A 20,695-nucleotide genomic window follows, 5' to 3' on the forward strand; every position below is an offset into this window, starting at 1 on the left:
TCCCATCTTCATGCCTGGCAATCTTCTACTGATCAGTCGCGGTCCATCCTAAGTGTTCGTCCCGTGGGAAGCCCTCCCTGATTGACCTCCTGGATAGCACCTCCTGCTCCCTCCATGGGGCCGACACCCCAGCCTGTATCCTCAGCCCTTCTCTAGCAGTGCAGCCTTCTCAATTGCAATGACTTCTTTTTTATTGTAGCAGGAAATAAACACCGCATGAAATCACCCAACAATTTCCAGGTGTGCAGTACAAGATCATGAACCACATACATGCACACCCTTGTGCAGCAGGTCCACAGGTCCCTCCCTCCCCGCAGGAGAGAAGCTCTCTCTCTACCCGATGAACAACTACTCCCCATTTTCCCTTCCTGAAGCCTCTGCAACCATCTTTCTCTTTGTTTCTATCATTTTGCCTGGTTTGGATACTTTATAAGAGGGGAATCATGCAGTATTTGTGATTTTGTGACTGGCTTATTTCACTTAGCATCATGCCCTCAAGGGTCATCTATGTTGTAACATGTGATAGGATTTTCTTCTTTTTAAGGCTGCATAATATTTCATTGTGTGTGTGTGTGTGATATATATATATATCACATTTTCTTTATCCATTCACCAGTCCATGGATCTCTCTCTTTTTTTTTTTTTTTTTTTAGGTAAACACTTCTGTTAATAATTATATTTAGTGAGATATAATTGGCATACAACATTTAGGTATGTGCGTAACATGTAGGTTAAAGGAATACAGCGGGTTGATTTGATACGTTTATATATCGCAGATCTTACCACTGTAGCATTAGCTACTTCTGGCACATAATTGACCCTTTTTTGGTGATGAGAACTATCAAGATCTAGTCTCTTAGCAGCTTTGAGGTTTATAATGCAGAATCATCAATGACAATCACTATCTCTGAATTAGATCCCCAGGACTGACTTACCTACTGCTTGTAAACTGGTACCCTTGCAAAGTGTCTGACCACTCCCCAATCTCCCTAAACCCCAATCTCTGGTACCACCATTCTACTCTCTGATTTTATAAATTTGGCTTTTTTAGATTCCACATTTAAGTGATAAAATACAGTGTTTGTCTTTCTCTGGCTTCTCTCACTTAGCATAATGCCCTCAAGTTCCATCTATGATTTGCAAATGACAGGATTTTCTTCCTCATGACTAACATTCCATTTTATGTACATGTCTGTGTGTGTGTATATATATGTATATACACACAGAGACATCTTTATCCTCTCATCTGTTGACAGATACTTTGGTTGTTTCCATGTCTTGGCTACTATGAATAATGCTGCAATAAACATGGGAGCGCCGTTATCTCTTTGACATATCCAGGGACCCATTGCAATTCATTCTGAGGCGGGCCATCTGCATGATTAAATCCACTGATGGGAATGACCATCTCTTAATCCACTTTGTATTCCAAGTTCTTGACACAGTGTCTGACACACGGGGGTGGGGGACTTGCAAAACACTTGAAAGAATTAATTTAAATTCGAGCAAACAGCAAATATTTGGGGAATAAAAAGAATGTGCTTCCAATGAAAGGAAGTGCAGATATTTTTTAAAACAATGAACAGAGCAGGGATTTGAAGAGGAATCTGGAACAAGGAAATCAAAAATTAATTTCACATTTTGCTAAGCTTTAAAATCATTCCCCAAACCGCAATGATGTAACTACTTTCATAAATACATTAATACAGTTTGGGCTAGTGTTTCCTGCCTCAAGGAAATTCCCTTGCCAAATTGAGAATTATCCTAAAGCCCCTGAACTTATTCCCCACTCCTGACTTCAAAAGGATTGTGCACAATTCCAGACAGAAGAAAGTGGTCCTCCCAGTTCATCTCTTTCCACCATTATTTTAATGCATGCTGGAATGGGTTCAGCCTTGGAATTTAAGTGTTTCTAGAATCTCTTGTCAGCATTTTTAAAGATCTCTTTGGATATAAGTAATTCATATTAAAAATTCAAACATAATTTTCTATTCAGAAAAAAAATGAACCCTATAAAAATTCACTTCTCCAATAAGATAAAATGTCAGCATTTAGGAATTAAATGTCTGGTGCTATCTGAGATCGCTAAAGCCTTATGCTTTAATATTTTTTAAGTCCTAAAGATGGATCTACTTCAATCAGTTCTCACATTTTCATCCTCTGACTAGGGGGCATAAATGTTGTTAGAAACTTGGGTGGTCCAGAGATCTCATGGGGGTTCAAATCTCACTGATGTTCAGGGAATGAAAAGGAAGGGGAACTGACCTTTGTTGAGGATTCATTTACTATGTATCAGGAGCAGCAAGTACCCTGAGGCAGGTGTCTTGTTCCCATTTCACAGATTATAGCAAGCAAGTAAGAATCAAACCCAAACCACTCAAAATGACAAGTGCTGTGTAATCTGTAACTGACCATAGTTTAGCCTTGTAGCCTCAAAGTAACTGAACTGAATTGTCCATCAGTAGCAAAGTTGTCTTGCTTTTCTTTTTAGGAAAGAGTGAAGTTTTGGAATGTTGGGTATAGGACCATAAAGGAAACTCTTGAAACAAATATCCTCATTGACATTTTTTTCCAATTAGTTTCAGTGTGAGACATACAGAAGCAATTTTCTTTCATTCCTTGGTTTATATATTTTTCATAGGGGCTCTGATTATGGGGTCTGTGGACTCCCAAAGGATTCTTGAATAGCCTACTGAGGTAGTAGGAACTTGGATGGCAATAATATTGTGTCTTTAATCTCACTGATCTCTGACTAAAACCAGTTTTTCATTTTGAATTTAGGCAACATCCATCTACCATGTTAGCAGACCGTGTCATCTAATATTAATATAACACTATTATTACATATTAACATTAATATGACCTTATCATCTGTAGAAATCACAGCTATTTTCACGTTACATTACAGCTATTGAGGTTCTGAAATACTTTGTCTCTCATTATTTTGCTTTTTTTTTTTTTTTAAAGTGGGCTCCATACCCAACGTGGAGCTTGAACTCACAACCCTGAGATGAAGAGTCACATGCTCTACTGACTAAGCCACCTGGGCTCCCCTGTCTCTCACTACTTTAAAACTATGGTTGTTATCATACCTACCCTTGCCTATTGTTTAATGGAATAATAAAGAAAAGTACATTTAGTATCACAAATTTGTTGCTTTAGAATTTGGGAACTGTAGCCTTACAGGCATAAAAAGGCAGGTCTCCTAGGTCTTTGCTGTGTTTCATCCTCCTTCTCTCCCTCTGTTGTTATTCTCTTTTCGTTCTTGCATCCTCTCTTTTCATTTTCCTTCCTTCCGTTTTTGTTTTGTTTTGTTTTGTTTTGTTTTTGTTCTCTTTATTTTGGCTATTCAATGGCATAGTCATCTCCATTCAAAAAGTGGGGGTCTGGACTCCTAGCCATGTTATGTACATGGCTGGAATTGGGCATGGGGGTGGGAGTGTGATCTGCCCTCAGGAAGCAAATTATGGAGCAAGGGGAAATATGAAAGACACACCTAGAAGCCAAGTTGAGATTCAGACACACAGAGCTGAACTCAAGCTGGAGTGAGTCATGAAAGCAGAGGAGATAAAACTTAGAGAGACTGAGATAAAGCACCAGGGTCCTGACCAGGGCACAGAAGGCAAAGCTTGGACAGAAGGCTTGAAACACTTGTACCCAGCAGCGACCACTTTTTATAGGCGTTTGAGCTTTTCCAAAGCTGGGGATAGAGAGCTATCAAGAACATTTGGAAATTTTCTCTCCATATAACTTTAAGTTCTAATGAATAATTATATTTCTTTATATCTTGATGCTTTTTTTTTTTTTGGAAGTGTTCTGGTAATAATTATGGGAGAGTGGTGCTTACTTGCATGTTTGAGGATCGGTGAAGGTACCCACGCTGCTGTAATGGAATTAGAAAGAGGGAGAGTGAGTAGGAGGTAAGGACAGAAAGGAGAGGGGAGTCCAGATTATGTAGGAAATGCTGGATCTTATAATAAAGACTTTGGTTTTGCTCTGAGCATGTTGGGGAACTACCTGAGGATTTCAAATAGGAGTAATACTGTTGAAGGGTCTTTCTAGCTGCTATGTTAAGAAGAGGTTATAGGAGTGTAAGAAATAAAGCAGAGTGACCGCTTTGGAGTTTATTGCAATTTTCCAGGCAGGAGATGATGGTGGCTTGGATTATGCTGGGACAGAAGGGATGTGAGAAATCTTGTTGAGAGGACTTGCTGATGGGTTAGGTATGGGGTATGGCAAGAAGAAACCATCATAGACTGTACTAGGGACCTGGAACTGAGGTACAAATGGATTGAATTGCTGTAGACTTCAACAGAGAAGCTCCAAGACAGGTTTTGGGGAAAGCCTAACTCGAAAGCTCCCTAAATAATGACATATTTTCCTAGCTCCCCATCTAAATATGGAGGGTTCTCCAGAACTGCTATGTAGGAAGAATTTAGAAATCATGCTCTCCCATTCTAGGGATGGAAGTGAAGCCTGGAACTACTTTTCTTATCACATTACATGAAATTAAGAAAATAAAACCGTACACATCACAGAGTGAGAGGTTATTGGAGAGTTTGGTTAACTAAGCAATTCTTTGATACCAGCACATCCCAAAGGGAAATTTGAAGCTCCAGTTGTGGGTCTTTTGATCTTCCTGAAAGTAAACCCCCCCTCCCCACCCGCCCCTCGCTGACTTTCTTCTTAGAGTTTTTCTGAAATTTGCAGTGGCTCTTTCGCCAGAACTGGAGCTATGGAAAATGTTGCTACCTTGTAGTTTAATGACCTTGTTTGAGACCTTTGATGAAGAAAGAATCACCAGCGTATCCTCCCTTATTGGAGAGGATTTGACCTGCCAGCAGAAGCCATGCTAGCTAATTTAATAAAAGGAGTCTATTACATGTAGTCATGAAAGCGTTAGGAAGTGCAACCAGAAGACAGGGGAACCTCGAGAATTGCAGTCGTGGGAAGCTGCTGCCAACCCTGGGGTTGGAGGGTTGAAGAGAGGAGCCGGGCACCAGAGGAAGTGGGAACCAGGCATGTCTGCTCAGCGGGAACTGGGAGCACAGATTTCAAAGCTTTCTAATATCCTCACGTAGATTTTAATTTTTCCTATGGTGGTAGATGCTTTAAACAAAGAGACAACAAGAGAGGGAGCCCTAGGAAGACGATGGTCTGTTTCACCAACACTCTTGGGGTAGGACAATCTCACGTGATGGCAAGTGGCAAAGGAAGATTTTAAGAGGAGAGAGAATAGGCAATCGTGTGGGATTATTAATTATGACAAAATAAAAATAAAACAGAGGTGAGGCAGTAATCCCCTAGCAACACACATTCTTAAATTCAGCTTTACTTTCTGATATTCTAGACCATGGCTAGAAGTTCTCACTAAATAATCATTTGCTTTTTCGTCACCAGTTGTTACTGGAGTTATGATAAGCAAAACTCTTTGTTTCTCTTTCACATTAAAGTCGCCGCTTTTGCATCTAAAAGAAAACCTACCCTGGACAATGCAAATGATATTAGTTCTTCTGCAAGCATCACAATCTAGGAAGATTTGTTGGATAAAATCAGGATGGAGTCTGGCATTCAGAGATTGACAAGTCGTATTTTGCAGAATCATTTCTTGTGGATATTTCTTTCTTTGTTTCTTTCTTTTCTTTTTAAAGCAATACTTTAAGGAGATACTAAAGTCAAACTTTGATAATTCAAAATTCAACTCCATGATTTGTAATTGTTGTAGACAAGCCAGATTTGATCTGCCGTCTGCAAGTCTAAAGTTTATAATGCATGTAATTTGATTTTCTTTCTCTAGAGATACTTTTTCTATCTGATCTGAGTCTTTATCAGCTTAAGCAAAGTGAAAATTTCCATAAAAGTTATTGTGAAGAAACCTTTACCTTTAAAGAGACTGTTAGAAACTGTTGCTAATTTTAAAAGATATTTGTAGCATGACTCGTTGGGCTTCAAGTATAAATTCTGGAAAGGTTCCTAATTTTCAATTTTACATTTTATCATACGAATTTCCTTTTGTGTATTCTCTGACATGTCCGTGATATTTCCCACATTAAATATTCGAAAATTCGTCAAACTGAAAGTCATTTTCAGATTTTCAAATTTGTTTTTGAAATTAATTTTTAATTCAAAAATTTTTAATTTTTCATTAAATTTTTAATTTTTAATTTTTTTTTCAAATTTGTATTCTAGAAATATTTATGCCTCAGCATGTCAATTGACTGTTTTAATAATTAAAATGCTTCAAACTGCTCAGTATTAAAACTTCTCAATACAGCAAGCGCTTTATACTTTTCACATTTTGCTTTCGTGTATGTTATCACAAGAGTCCTATGGGAAGGTTCAGAAGTGAGAACATTGCAGCTCAGAGGGGACAGGTGACAGCTGTTGTTGGGAGAGTGGTGTGAACACGGGTGGTTGGTGTGGAGTCTCTGTCTCTTTAAAGATACCTGTGTACACAGCCTACTGGAGTGAGCGGTGGAATAGAGGTTCAGGAAAAACTGGCTTTATTACATTTACCATCCCATACTTGGCACATTGTCCGATTCTAGGGGACACACACATAAAAATAGGGGAATTGCCTTGAGTCTCATAAGAAGATTCTTTACTATGTTTCAGAAGTAGATAAAATAATAGTTTTTAAAGCAGCAAAATGAGCCCGATTTACCTGTCCTGTTAATTCTGAAGGTTGTCACTTATGAAGTTGGGGTTGAGAAATTTATGAAATAAGTGAATGCATAAGTAGACATAGAATAAGAAGCCTAAGTGCTTTGAATCATGATTTAATCTGAAAAGGCAATATTATCTTTTTTCCTTAGAAGGCACTCTTGGTTGGGGTGACTGCTAAGTCCCCCTGGTTCCCATGAAGTCCGGTTCTCCGCAGGCCCAAATAGGCATCCTCTCTGCTCTGATTCTGGCAGAGGGATTTCTTTCTCTCTACATTCTTCCCTTCCTTAATCCCCCGATTTCTGGGCATCCCCATTTGCAGTGGAATTGCAGTTTCTGGTTGGTACAGTCTAAAAACATGTATTGACATCTAGTCCTGGGTCAGACACCACGCGTGGGGATAACAGAGAACAGGGCACATCCCCTGCCCTTGGAAATTCAGAGGAATCCTCCACGGAACCCAGTCGCTTTGTCATTATGGCAACAGCTGCTTTCCTCTCCATCATCTCCTGCATTTCTCACAGTGTCTTTGAAGGTGGATACTAAGATTTTAGTAGCAGGTTGGTCCTCTGGGGAAATATGCTTAGCGTCTCTCAGAGATAAGGGGGCGTCTACCTGAGTGTGCCCTGACTCTGGTTTCCGAGGTGGCGGTGGTGGTGGCGGTGCTTCCACGTGGGTCCGCAGAAAGCCATCCTCTCCTCTTAGGAAATCTCACCCTCCCCCTGCCTTCACGGCTTCTGCAATCAGCACCCTAGGGAAAGAAGGTTGCACCCCCCTCCCCTTCCCGTGGACAGTGTCATAAAAATGAGCATGGTGTGGCTTTTGTCAACCCCAGCGGCTGCAAAGGCAGACAGAGAACCGGGCATCTCGTAGGCTCCGTGGCAGCTGCAGTTGTGAATGTAATTCATTGCCACCAGCACGATGCCCTCCCCCGAGATTTGGAAGGTGGGGTGAGGTCCCCGCCCACAGCTGCTCTCTTCTGCCACCAAGCACAGCCACCGTACTGGCCTTGGCCTCGCGGTGTTCAGAGTCACCAACCCCGGGGGACGGCGAGAGGCAGCGTAGGCAGGACACAGTCCTAGCGCTAGGAGGCTGGTGACTGTGCAGGATCACAGCCATGACACGTTGCTAGAACAAAAAGTTCCAGTGCTGGTCATGATTTCTGCCTTTCAACAACCCAAGGGGCGGATACGACTATTACTGTTCCCATTTTATGGGCAGGGGAACTGCAGCCCAGGGAGGGCAAGTAAATTGCCTGAGTCACCCAGCTAGTAAATGGCCAAGGCAGGTTTTACTGGGCTGGCTCCAGTCTCAGGGTCTGCCCTTCTAATCTGGCTACTCTGAAGTTTTGAACATTTGAGGACTAAACACAAACTAATATCTCAATAAATTATATGTCCACAGGGGCCTTCTAAGAATGGAAGAATAAGAGACACCTGGTGGCTCAGTGGTTGAGCATCTGCCTTGGGCCCAGGCGGTAACCCCAGGGTCCCAGGATCAAGTCCCGCATCGGGCTCCCTGCAAGGAGCCTGCTTCTCCCTCTGCCTGTGTCTCTGCCTCTCTCTCTGTGTCTCTCAGGAATAAATAAATAAAATGTTAAAAAAAAAAAAAAAGAATGGAAGAATAATGAGAGACTCTACTCCGTAGATGCTAAGTAGCTAGGGAACACCTAGAGCTTACAGACAAAGAGTTTGAGGCCCGGATGTGCAGAGCTATGTCAAAGCTTTTACAGCTCGATATTGGGACTGAACTGCCGCTGTGTGTTCTGATCAATGTGTATGTCATATTCTCTCTTTTTAAAGATTTTATTTATATATTTAGAGAGACCGAGGTGAGGGGGCAGAGGGAGAGGCAGTAAATCTGAGGCAGACTCCCCTCTGAGTGTGGAGCCTGATGGGGCTCGAATCCAGGACCCCGGGGGCAGGCCCTGAGCTGAAGTCAAGGGTCCAATGCTTACCCAGCTGAGCCTCCCAGGCGTCCCTGTATGGTGTTCTTTTGATTCTTAAATTAATATGAGAATCTGATGAAAAGAAATCTAAACACACACACATTACACCTTTAATATTTTGTATAAAATTTATTGTTATAATTGGCTTCTCAGAATTAACCTAAATGTCCTTTTGGCAGTTTGGACGCCTTCTGGTAAGTTCTCCTCCCACCTCCCCATGATGTGTATAGCCTTGGTGAAGGTCGCTCTGATGGTCCCAGCTTTGCCCCCTCCCTGTAACCACGCCGTTTGCCAGGTGACATGCGACTTAGCCGATCCTGTCTAAAAAAGGTGGACTACATTTTCTCTGTCCCTTAAATAGGAGTTTGCCCACCAAAATGTGGTGGGGGTGAAGGTGTGACAGTTCTGGCCTAGGCATAGAGACCTTGAGTATTTCTGCCTTTTCTCCTGAGTCTGTGTAAATGTAGAAAATGTTTGGGCTAGCTTGATGGAAAAGGAGAAATGCAGAAAAAAGACATGTAAAGCTGAAGCCCACCCAACAAGGGGCTAATGGTAGACATGTGAACGATTTCAGCTGATAAGAAGAGCTTCCTAGCCGACCCTGAGCTAACTCTAGATGCTTGTGTAATAAACATGTATTGCTGTAAGCCCCTGAGACTCACGTTGGTTTATTATCATTATTCTATAACTTCTAATGGCAACGGGTAACTGGCACAGTGGAATTACACATGTAAATAGTATGCCTTTGTTCTGTCCAAATTGTTGACAGTGGCCAAAAGGTAGGCCAATTGAGGACTTTAAATCTCAAGTCAGGTGAGGAAAAATGGGGAAAAATTATTTTTGTAATCATCTGTCACAGACTTCATGTTTTGTCCCCTCCCCAAATTCATGTGTTGTAACGTTAATCCCCCAAGTGATGGCTTTGGAAATGGGGCCTTGGGGAGCTGATTAAGTCATGAGGGTGGAGGCCTCATGATGAGAGTTGTGTCCTTCCAAGAAGAGATACCAGAGAGCTTGCTTCCCTCTCTCTGCACTCCTTCACGTGAGGATGCAATGAAAAGACACTTATCTATAAGAGAAGAAGTGGACCCTCCCCAGAAACTGGCCATGTTAGCATGACCTTGAACTTCCAGCCTCCAGAACTTTGAGAGATGAATGTCCATTGTCTGAACCACCCTGTCAAGAGGATTTTGTTATAGCAGCCAAGCTAAACGCGTTCATTCTAGTTGAAGGACTCAGATGAGATTGTGAAATAGTTTCTCATACCTGCCTCCAAGAATATCCCTTGGCTTCTGCCCATTTGACTCTATGAGCCACATTTACTGCCCCAATCAACTTGTTTTTCTTTGAAATTAGCCCCAGTTATTTTCTGTTTGCTGTTCTAGTTTCTATTGCTTTGTTTAAAATTACCCCAAAATTAAGTGGCTTAAGATAATTAGTTAATGAATGACTAGGGGACAGAGGCTTCAGGAATTTGAGGATGGCGTGGCTGGGTCATATTGTTTCTTGAGTCTTTCATGTAGTTGCAGTCATTCATTGGACAGTAGAACGCCTACCAGGGTCGGAAGTCCAAGATGACTTACTTGCGTGACTGGTCATTGTTGCTGGCCGTTGGCAGAGAGTTCAGCGAGGCTGCCCTCTAGAATGCCTACCTTCCACCTTTAGGGTCAGCCCCAGGGAAACTGGTCTTCTTACATGGTAGCTGGCTTCCTTCAGAGTGAACGTCCTTAGAGAACCAGGCATGGTTCCTCCCGTGGGAATAAAGGCAACAGATGTCGGCATGTTTTGAAACTACCCTATTCTGCCCTTTGGCCACAAATTATTTTTATCCTTCCACTTGTAAAATAGGCTTACCCCTTCCCAAACCCCTCCCACAGTCTGTCCATTGGGCTTGAGGTTCAGGCTCCAGATCAAGGAGCTTATTATTGAAATCAGGTGCATGTGTAGATACGGCTTCATGGATTTGGTTACTTGACTGTAGTTTCTTTTAAGCTAAAAATGTTGATACTAAGGGCAAGCTGTCTGCCCCTGACATACCCATGATACTTTGCTGGTACAGAGAGAGGACAATAGCAATAAACATTCTAGCCTCAAGGTAAGAGACACATAGAAGTAATGGTCCATGTTTGCTCTGAAGTCCAAAGGCATGCAAGCCTACAGTTTACTTAGGGCCTGGTTCTGCTTCCTAAAACACAACTTATATTAGTGCAATGAAAGCAATTGGCTGGAAATTTATTTCATAATGAAGAAACAATCTTTTTTAAGAATTATAATTTTTCACTCTTTTATTTTGCATATGAAAATTATCTCTCTACTTTCTGAAAAAAGTTGAGAATTGTCCTAAAATCAATTTGATTTGGTTTGGTTATAATGAGATGGTAAGATTGAAGTACCAGTGTATAGGTATCTTGATATCCATTTGATTTTGAGTCTTTAAAAGATTTATTTATTTATTTTGAGGGAGAGAGAGAGAGCAGCGTGTGGGTGCAGTCGGGGGAGGCAGGGTAGGAGAGAGCAGGGCTCCGCAGCCCAATGTGGAGCCCAATGCAGGGCTCCATCTCACAACCCTGAGATCATGACCTGAGCTGAAACCAAGAGTCAGCCAAGCCATCCAGGTGCCCCTGATTTTGACTTTTATTTTCATAGGATTAGTGCTGAAAACCCTAAATTATAAAGGAATAAGAGGCAAACTGAGTATTCATTGTCACGATTCTTCATTATGCTCTTTGTTATGTGAGGGTGGTTTGTCTTACAAAACACTAGATATTTCCAAGACCCTTTCTTTTGAGGTTGAGTTCATGATTTCATTTCCTTTTTCCTCAAATCAATGAGGGTTATCTTCCCAGAGTTTTCCTCATTGATGCCATATATGTTTTCAAGCAAAGTCATGAATCATTTTTCCATCTTAACAGAAGTAATTTTCAGTAGACTTTTGTAGTATTTTTGAGTGTCTGCAGACTTCTGACAAGTTGATTAGATTTTATCATTTTCAGCTTTAGCCTGCTGAAACGCTTCCTCCAGCATTGGAAAGTTTTCACAAATTTGTGATTCTCATCTCCTCTTCCAATGTGGCAAGTTGGCTGATGGAATCCACAGTTGTCCAGCAGCAGCGTCCATAAAGGTGACTACAGAGTTTCCAATTAAATGATTTACGTCGTACTTAAGTGCCCAGATAGCTGCCAGCCGAGCCAAGACATAAATGAACTCCACCCCTTCCAACTGTTCTGGGAATATGATTTACTTTTCTCATAAAAAGGTGTAACTTCCACCCAAATTTCAATCAAGTCCTTCAAGACTCATCCTGTTGTAAGTCAGGGAACATCTGTGTAGAAGATAGCTTTGTATTCCATCTCCTGGCTAAGACCACCTGAAGAGGCTGTGATTCAAAACCTAGCTCAAATGAAAGAGCCCGTTTTCAGGGCAGCAGACCGCCCTCCTAGGACTGTTGGTTGTCTGAGATTTCAGGACAAAACAAAGAAACCCCATGATGTGCACAGCTTGCTTCTTCATTAAAGCATAAAAGTAAACTAACGTCATGTGTGACAGGTGACACCCAGAGAAAGCACCAAGAATTTGTATGCCAAGGTTGTGCCCAGCCAATAAACTCTTCCTTCTCTTGGACTATCATTTGTAACCAGTTTCCAAAAGGGGCTCAAAGAGGCCATTTTTTTAAAAAAGATTTTATTTAATTATTCATGAGAGACAGAGAGAGTGTCAGAGACACAGGCAGAGGGAGGTTCCAGGCAGGGAGCCTGATGTGGGACTCGATCCTGGGTCTCCAGGATCACGACCTGGGCTGAAGGTGGCGCTAAACTGCTGAGCCACCCAGGCTGCCCAAAGAGGCAATTATTAATAAAGATTTTATTTATTCATTTAAGAGAGAGAAAGCAAGAGAGAGAGTGCATGAGTGGAGGGGGAGGGGCAGTGGGAGAGAGAGAAGCCGACTCCCCACCGAGCAGGGAGCCCAATGTGGGACTCGATCTCAGGACCCTGGGATCAGAACCTGAGCCAGAAGTAGACCCTTCACTGACTGAGCCACCCAGGTGACCCCAAAAGCATTTTTCATCGATATATTAGGAAAAGAATAAGTTTGGTTACTGGAAGCGCTGAGAGACCAGGGTAGTTCCATCCAGTTAATGCTGCAGGAGAAAAATAAGGTGCATTGCTACCTGGAACTTATTAGAAGGGATACTGGCAGTTTGGGGGAGGATAACATTTTCTGATAGAGGCAGTATTTCAATTTTTTGAACTTGACCATTGCTAGATCATATGCTTTTATGCACTGAATTATGCGCTGCCAAATTCATATGTTGAAGTTTTGACCCTGAGTGACTCAGAATGTGACTGTGTTTGGAGATCAGGTCGTTAAAGGTATAATTAAGTTAAAGTGGGGTCATTAGGGTGAGTCCTAATCCAATATGACTGGTGTCCTTATAAGAAAATAAGTTAGGACACAGACACTAACAGAAGGAAGACCATGGGAAGGAGGAGATGGCCATCCACACGCCCAGGAAGGAGATTTCAGTATGAAACTGACCCCGCTGACACCTTGGTCTTGGACTTCTCGTCACCAGACTTATGGGAAATAGATTTCTGTTGTTTAAGCCACCTAGCCTGTGGCCCTTCCTTATGGCAGCCCCAGCAAACCAACACACGTGAATTCTCTAAGATCTTACCAATCCCATGAGGCAATTTTTTTTTTGATTGGCAATGTGATAAGCATTCTCGGAGGGTGCTTCAAAATTAGATGTTTTGGTTAAAGCAAATGCAGGTTTTGGGAAAAGTGAGTTTTCAAAGCACGGCTTCTTTTCATGAACAGGATCTACAGTTCCTGCTGTCTTGACATGAGGATCCCTGAACATGTTTCTGTAATTGTGTTGACTTGAAGACTTAAGCACACAAGTGCACCTTGTGGCCTTTGGGCCCCATCTTGCTCTGGAAGAAAGCAAAGCTGAAAGATACCCAAGCTTTATCCTACTGGCCGTTTCCAATGGAAGGTAAAGGTCATCATGGTGAAAACTCAGAAAAGAGTCTAATGAGAATGGTAAGGCATGTTTTCACTAATTCTTATCAGTGATAAATTATTCTAGGCCTCATTACATAATGAATATTTTAATGAATTGTTTAGGGCCCAGTCAGTTGAGAGAAGAAGGAATAAAAGGGAGCCCAGAGAAGACACATGTGCTTTTTTTTTTTTTAAAGATTTATTTATTTATTTTATTTTTTATTTTTTTTAAAGATTTATTTATTTATTTTATTTTTTATTTTTTTAAAGATTTTCCTCTTATTTTTTTTTGTAATTTTTATTTATTTATGATAGTCACAGAGAGAGAGAGAGGCAGAGACAGAAGCAGGCTCCATGCACCGGGAGCCCGACGTGGGATTCGATCCCGGGTCTCCAGGATCGCGCCCTGGGCCAAAGGCAGGCGCCAAACCGCTGCGCCACCCAGGGATCCCTATTTATTTATTTTAGAGAGAGAACACGTGTGTGGTGGGGGCGAGGGGGAAACAGAATCTTAAGCAGACTCCGAGCACAGAGCCTGACATGGGGCTCAATCTCATGACCCTGAAATCCATGACCTGAGCTGAAACCAAGAGTTGGATGCTTAACAAACTGTGCCACCAGCCGCCCCTACTTGTGCTTTTTTTTTTTTTTTTTTTAAATGCCCTATTCTGGAAGCAACCATGTCATTTCTGCTCACATTCTGTGGGTAAGAACGAGTCACTTGGTGACACTTATGGTGCAGGAAGTCTAGGAAAGGTCTCTGACTACACAGCCTCTTTTCAGTCACAACGCTATGTAATTGAAACGGGGTAACAGACTCTGCTGGCAAGCTGGCTGGTCTCTGCCAAAATAGCTACCACCTGCTTGTGCCGAATACTACTCTAAGCCCTTCCGTTTCATGAGCCATTAAATCATCACAGTTCATTAAGTTGGCTTAGTTCTCCTAGAATATTGATTACAAATTGGAGTAGAGAAATCAAATCAGTTGCTGATACCCCCCAGCTAGGCAATGAGGAAGCAGGATTTCAGTCCAGCTCAGTAACCTTCATGAGATCACCTCTTGGTGTCTGAGTGTTTGGAGAAAGTGCTGAAGGATCCTTTCTCAGGAAAGCAACTCCAATATGGTTCCTGCCTTCTTTCTATCCTACCAGAATATCCCTAGTTTTCCAATAGCTGAGTAAATCCCATGTCTTGGGCCATTTGGGCTGATGTAATAAAGATACCAGAGCCTAGGTGGCTTATAAACAACGCACATTTCTTTCTCACAGTTCCGAAACCTGAGCACTCCAAGGTAAGGTGCTGGCTGACTTGGTGTCTGGTGAGAGCCTCCTTCAGATTCAGAAACCTCTATCTTTCCCCTGTGGGGCCCATACATGGTGGAAGCAAGAGGGTCTCTTCTATAAGGGTCTCTTCTATAAGGGCACCAATCCTATTCACGAAGGCTGTGCTCTCATGATCTAACCAACGCTCAGAGGTGCTACTCTTAATTACCATCATATTGGAGGTTAGGTTCCAACATGAATTTTAGGGGGACACTTTCCATCTATGGCACCCCATGTTACAGCATTTCCTTACTTCACTAGCCTGTAGGGAATATATTCCTCTGTTTGACTTCGAGAGTGTCCTGTATCATGCATCCGGTTCATATGCAGATTTGCTTATTGATTCACTGATTCATTCAGCATCCATTAGCCGTCTCTTAAGCATCTATTTTATTCCAGTTTGTGTGTTCGATACCGGTGGTGTACCAAATACCTAATAGAATACGGATTGTGCTTCCAAGATTTCATAGTCCAAAGGGGTATGTGTGTGGGGAATAGACATCCAATAGCTTCTACTGTGAAATTCTCTTGCAGGTGCTCTGTTCTACTGACAAATTGTTGGATTATAACCTCTATTCCTTTTCTCTTTTCTATTATGCCTACTTTGGTGGCAGACCCATAACAGGGGCTTAAAAATACCTGTTTTTTTAAAACCTGCAAATTTTCTTATTTTAATTAACATATTTTGAGATAATATTTCAGCATTGGTTTGAAAATATATCAATAAATGATAAGGTACTCCATCAGCACACACAGAAAGTTGAATTTAATAGCGTGGTCAACGTTTCTTGTACCATATAACTGCTTCCAGGGCTGATTCATTTCTGCAGATGTGAGTTTAAGTGGAATTTGATAATGGGAAGTAGGCTATTGGCACTGAGAGAGGTGTCACACAATGCCCATGCAATTTCTAACTCACTTAAATAAAATGTCACATTTGCTCACCTTTGACTGAGCTCAAAATAGCTCAGATATTGCACCTAACAATCAATGCTAACTTACAATGTTTTTTTATGTGTGAGAGGACTAATATAAAGTTTAGCACATTTATGACGCACCGCATATGCATACACACACACGCAGAGTTAGAAGCGAGAACAGGTGTTCAATTATACATTTGAATCCAAGGCCTCAAAATCCATTTTTCCCAGAATTTGGGAAATTTTAATAATTAGTCTATCATACAGCAAATAGGGAGGAGAAAGCTGGGGTGCTGCGATCCCAACAGTCAATTCAAGAAGTGAGAAAAACTCAATTAAACAGCTAAGTTGAGTTCAATGCCTGATTTTTCTCCCCACTAGAAATGATGGCATTATGGAAACAGCCTCAAAAACTCCAATTTTAATTCTCTGGGTTTGGGGGCTTTTCTTTGAGAAATGAGATAACTGCATCTGAGTTTGAGTAATCACTTTTGTAATGAATGTCTCTGTTGGTGAAGTGAAAATAAATTTTGATACATCGATTTGTATAGTTTTGGAGAAGTAATCTTTTATCCTTATACTCCTTAATTATTAAGACAAATGAATATTTTGTTCAAATTAATTGAATGATTAATTACTCTAATCTTCACCTTAATTTTCCTATTAGTAATTTTTCTTGTTAATACTCTTAGTAGGATAAGGTCATTTCATAGAATTATTGTAGTTGCTGTCTTCCAAGGCAATACAAACTATGGATTTTCACCATATTTACTCATGTAGTATTTGACTCCGTGTTCCCTGACACAAAAAGTATTATCAACTTTTATATATGGAAAAGAAAATCAAGTATTTCCCCCTCAAAAATGATCCTCCCTGTAGAAGATCTCAGGAAAATGTTCTACATTAGATCTGAGGCCATATATTGCCACCAAGGAATATAGTTTCACTCTCAGGAGAAGCAGATAAAGGAAAGAGATTATGATTCTTGTCTTTTTTTTTTTTAAGATTTTTATTTATTTATTCATGAGAGACTCAGAGGGAGGCAGAGACACAGGCAGAGGGAGAAGCAGGCTCCGTGAGGGGAGCCCCATGTGGGACTCGATCCCAGGACCCAGGGATCACGCCCTGAGCCCAAGGCAGATGCTCAACCACTGAGCCCCTCAGGGGTCCCACTCTTGTCTGTTTTTAAGCAAGGGGTGGTAGGCAGCCTCCAACAGGGCTCCAAATGATCCCCTTCCTGGTGCTCGCATACTTGTGTGATCCCATCTGCTTGAATTTGCTGACCAGCCTCTAGCAAATAGAACATGGCCAACAGATGGGATGTCACTCCTGAGCCTAGGTTCCGAAAGATTTTAATCGGGATCTAGAAATTCTGACATTTTCTCTTTAATACCCCCTAGAACAAATAATTTCCCAAAGGTCATAAATTTCCAGATTAATAAGTCCTCCTCCCTGGGGACCCTCCTCCCCTGGGTTCCTCCTCCGGGGCACCCCTCCTGCCAGTGAACCCCTCCTCCCCAGGCACCCCTCCTCCCAGTGCGCCCCTCCTCCCCGGGGGCCCCTCCTCCCATGGGCCCCCCTCCTCCCCAGGCCCCTCTTCCCCGTGCTCCCCTCCTCCCTGGACCCCCCTCCTCCCCAGGCCCCTCCTCCCCAGCGCCCCTCCTTCCCAGCGCCCCTGCCCTTGACATCCTGGAGACCCTAAGGATTTTACCATCTCTCTGCTGGTGTCCGTGGAGACCCCACAAATTCAGGACACCGTTCCTTCTCTCGGGGTGCCTGTCCCCCTCCTCCCGCTCTGTGTCAGGGATGCTCCCAGGGAACGGGGTCGCGTAAATGTGGCCCTCTGTGTGTCCCCTGCCCCCCTAGACTCCGCTGGCCCGTGGCAGGTGCACTGGCACCGGCGGGGCATTGGCAGGTCTCGCTGATGAGTTTTCCTCTTCCTGGTTTTGCAGGTGGGTTGAAAGCCTGGACCTCCTGTCTGGGAGGAGTGTCTTCGAGCACGTGGGGAGGGTTTCCCGCCAGAGTTCCCTCCCGGCCTGGTGTCTGCCTTGGAGATTGAACTGCCCTTAGATCACTTGGCCTTTCTGGTGAGGCTTCCCCGCCCGAGGATGTGCTGAGGATGTGCTTGAGGATATGCCGAGGATGCGCCGAGGATGCGCTTGAGGATGCGCTGAGGATGCGCTTGAGGATGCGCCAAGGATGCGCCGAGGATGCGCTGAAGATGCGCTGAGGCTGCTCCGTGGCGCCCTTGCGTGGGCCTGGCTTCTGCACGGGCTCGGGAGGCCAGGTGATGAAGCCAACGGCACCCACTGCGCCCCGTGACCACACTTCGGGGGTCCCACCCTCCGGTGGGGTCCTTACCTCATCGCAGCCGTTCTGGGCTCCTGGGATAGAGAGCGGGGAAGGTGTTTAGGGGCCCGGGGCCAGACCTTTCTGTCCTCGCCTAAGCCTGGATACTGAACCCGACCCAGTTCCTCGATGGGACCCTGGTGGGGCCCAGAGGGGGCCATTCTTTCCTTTTGTTGCCCCTGCACATCCCCAGTCTGAGATCGGGCAGGACAGCGCTGAGAGGTGCCCCAGGGCAGGGATGTCTGTGCGGGCACCGCGGGGAGCGAGGGCGACACCGCCCTGAGCCCCTGAGTGACGTGGGTCGTGATACTAACAGTCATGCCAAGGTGAGTTCCTACCTTTGCAGAACATTTTGCATTTTATAAACCTGTCTCCGAGTGCAGGAGTAGCAAATGGGCCCACAGCGTGTGTGTGCAGCCTCAGCAAAGGGGGGGGGGGGGGTGAGGGCATGGGCACCGTCCAGCTTTAGCAAATTTACCCACCACTTTGCAATTAAGAAAATCAACACGATGTCTATTTTAATTGCAGATTCTATTTAAGTTTTGGGTTTTGTATTGATTTTGTTTTGGAGAACATGTAGAATGAGAAGTGGTCGATGGGAGAGACACTCAAGTTTTGAAGTGACTAATATAGTCACTTCACATATGTTTCCTCTAACAACCTTGAGAATAGCTGGATAGGCTGAATAATAACATGTTGTTGTTGTTGTTGTTTTATTATTATTATCGCTGTTGTTGTGTATCACCTCCATGTTCACAGATGACCAAACATAGGTGAGGGAGCTGCTAGTGGACTTCGTCAAAAATCACACCCGCTGGGCTGCAGGTGGAAGGCAGAGGTGGGGTTTGAACTCAATAACCACTTAGAGACCATGGCCTGTGAGGGGACCATGACTTGGGATAGGGCCAAGTCCTTTTTCTACCACATGATGACATTATCTCATTCACCTTGAAATGGGGTGAAAATATGCATCCCATAGAGTTGTGGGAAGATGAAAGAAGGTCGTGTAGGAAGAGCGCCCAGCCGAGGGCTGGTTTGAAATGCATGTTTAATGAATGGTGGTTATTATCATCTCCTGGTTCCTGGTTCAGCATCTTGTCTACTCTCTGGAGCATGTGGACAAGAATCTGTTAAGAAGTGATGCAAGATGGCAGGAAATTAAGTATTTAGTTTGCTGTCAGGACTCTAGTGCTTCTAGGGCACTGTGGTGGTTTTGATGATTCTGGTGATCAAGTTTGGTGCTCTGTGACCTGCTTCTTCCATTTTATAAAGAGGGCTGAAGTGGCGGGGGTAATTTGTGAGTTCAGATCTTAGATTGAGTTCTTATAAATGCCCATGTTTTCCGGTGAACCCTTTCTCTCTGATTCAATCAGCATGCGGTGATCAGGGTGGAAGCTCTGGGGCCAGCATGCTGGATTGGAAACCTGGCTTGCTTTACATTTTATTTTATTTTATTTTATTTTATTTTATTTTATTTTATTTTACTTTATTTTATTTTATTTTATTTTTTTATTTTATATTTATTTATTTATTTTGTTTTGTTTTGCTTTATTTTATTTTATTTTATTTTATTTATTTTTCCTGATGGAAAGTGTACACTTGAATCCCCATCACCTCTTTCATCCATCATCTCACCCACCTTCCCTTTGGTACTTTCTCCTTATGTTATTTCTAAACCCACCTGTTTACTTTCTGTTTGCATGATCTTGGTGACATTATGAAAATGGTCTGTGCCTCAGTTTCCCTGTCTATAAAATGAGAATAAGACTAACATGTACTTATTGGGTGGTTGAAGGGATTAAATGAGGTGATACATGTAAGTTGCCTTTAAAAGTACCTGTTAGGGATTCCTAGGTGGCTCAGCGGTTGAGCGTCTGCCTTCGGCTCGGGGTGTGGTCCTGGGGTCCTGGGATCGAGTCCCTCTTCAGGCTCCCTGCAGGGAGCCTGCTTCTCCCTCTGCCTGCCTGTGTCTCTCATGAATAAATAAATAAAATCTTTTTTAAGAATTAAAAAAAATAAAAGTCCCTGTTAGTGGGTTCCAGTGTTAACTGGGTAGTGAGTCTATGCCAGATCCTGAGATAGTGCCGATGACCACCATAGACAAGGTCTCTATCTCTCTGGACCTTAGGCTCTAACATGAACAAGTAATGCCAGGATTCCGAAGCTGTGCGATGTCATAGGAGGACTCGGTTTGAGGCTGCCGGGTCAGAATGCAGCAGCAAACGCCTTCAGTGTTCCTCCGGGTGCTTGCCAGACGGCTCAGAGCCCTGACCATATTCCTACAGCCCATGGGGAAGGCTTTAATGTTTTCCCTCAGGAATGACTTCCCACAAACCTTTACTTATGACTTCATAACAAGCAACTTCTTTTAAGAACCAGATTATGGAAGTCAGATAAAAAAAAATGGGTTTGGGGATCCCTGGGTGGCGCAGCAGTTTAGCGCCTGCCTTTGGCCCAGGGCGCGATCCTGGAGACCTAGGATCGAATC

At 43.1% G+C, this 20,695-nt stretch overlaps 1 long non-coding RNA gene across 6 annotated transcripts in view; it reads right to left on the minus strand.

Moving 5' to 3' along the window:
* The window catches only part of LOC140623092 (uncharacterized), a 28,458-nt gene extending 8,102 nt beyond the window's left edge, over positions 1-20,356 (minus strand). For all 6 annotated transcript variants that reach the window (XR_012022786.1, XR_012022785.1, XR_012022776.1 and 3 more), the window contains exon 1: positions 20,045-20,356. This is a non-coding gene — a long non-coding RNA (uncharacterized lncRNA). The remainder of the gene's footprint in view (positions 1-20,044) is intronic.
* Positions 20,357-20,695: the final 339 nt, after the last annotated feature.

This window comes from Canis lupus, chromosome 2, assembly GCF_048164855.1.
Source record: "Canis lupus baileyi chromosome 2, mCanLup2.hap1, whole genome shotgun sequence".
Taxonomy (NCBI): domain Eukaryota; kingdom Metazoa; phylum Chordata; class Mammalia; order Carnivora; family Canidae; genus Canis; species Canis lupus.